Genomic DNA, 1,342 nt, shown 5'->3' with positions numbered 1-1,342 from the left:
CGTTTTGAAGGGCTCCCCGGCGCAGGAAGGCAGCGGGGAGGAAAAGGCCCGGAGATGCCCCCGGAGGAGGGGCTGCAAAGCCAGCCCAGGGAGCTGTGAGGAGGAAAGAGCCGTCCTGTGCCAGGAAGGCGGCCGGAGCTTGAGCCGGAGCTCCGAGCTGGTGGTCCCTGAGCAGCCTCCCAGCAGGGAAAAGCCCTTCAGGTGCTTGGAATGTGGGAAGAGCTTCAGCTGGAGCTCCACCCTCCTCAGCCACAAGCGCATCCACACTGGGGAACGGCCCTACACATGTAGGGAATTTGGGAAGAGCTTCAGGGAGAGCTCTGACCTCCTCAGGCACCAGCACATCCACACTGGGGAACGGCCCTACACATGTAGGGAATGTGGAAAGAGCTTCAGTGACAGCTCCACCCTGATCAAACACCAGCGCATCCACACTGGAGAACGGCCTTTCAAGTGTGGGGAATGCGGGAAGAGATTTCAGACCAGCTCCAATCTCCTCACACATGAGCGGATACACACAGATGAGAGGCCCTTCCGCTGCACCGACTGTGGGAAGGGCTTCAAACAGAACGGCAACCTCGTCAGGCACCGGCGCATCCACACCGGGGAGAGGCCCTACAAGTGCTTGGAGTGTGGGAGGAGCTTCAGTGACAGGTCTGCCTTGACCCAACACCAACGGACCCACCGGTAAGAGAAGCCCCTCAAGTGCCCCGACTGCGGGAAAATCTTTGGCTGCTGCTCCAGCTCCGTCACCTGTTGGAGAACCCGCCTTGGGAACAGCCTTGGGGACCCACATTCCTGGTGACCTGCGTTGGGAACAACCTTTTGGGGACCCACATTCCCCAGTGACCCCTGTTTGGGGTTTATTGTCGTGCAGCAAATGCTTTTGATTAAGGTGTTTTTTTTTTTTCTTCTGTCCGATCGTTCGTAAATTGCTCGTTTTATAGAAATGTTCTGGTTTTGGCTGTGATTCATTAATTAATTACCTGATGGCAGAGGAGCGCCTGATGTGTGTGGTTTTGACCTGGCAATCCCATTAATAAATAAATAAATAATTAACTGATGACAGAGGAGGCCCTGAGGTGTTTGAGTGTGACCAGGCGATCCTGTTAATAATTAATTAATTAATTGATGACAGAGGAGCCCCTGATATGAGTGTGACCAGGCAATCCCAGTAATTAATGGGGATGGGGATGGAGGTGAGTGGGATTGGGACTGGGTGGATGGGATGGGTGTGGAGGAGGATGGAGGTGGGTGAGATGAGGATGGAGGTGAATGGGATGAGGATGGATGCAGGTGGAGGTGGACGAGATGAGGATTGGGTGGATGAGATAAGGATGGA

At 54.6% G+C, this 1,342-nt stretch overlaps 1 pseudogene; it reads left to right on the top strand.

Annotated features, from left to right (window-relative positions):
- Positions 1 to 193: 193 nt before the first annotated feature.
- Positions 194 to 755, top strand: LOC114073005 (annotated as a pseudogene).
- Positions 756 to 1,342: the final 587 nt, after the last annotated feature.

The sequence above is a fragment of the Empidonax traillii genome, unplaced genomic scaffold, assembly GCF_003031625.1.
Source record: "Empidonax traillii isolate 1590-97213 ecotype Southwest subspecies unplaced genomic scaffold, ASM303162v1 scaffold4891:size9118, whole genome shotgun sequence".
Taxonomy (NCBI): Eukaryota; Metazoa; Chordata; class Aves; order Passeriformes; family Tyrannidae; genus Empidonax; species Empidonax traillii.
Note: the sequence above shows the minus strand (reverse complement) of the source record. Positions and strands in the feature narration are given on the sequence as shown.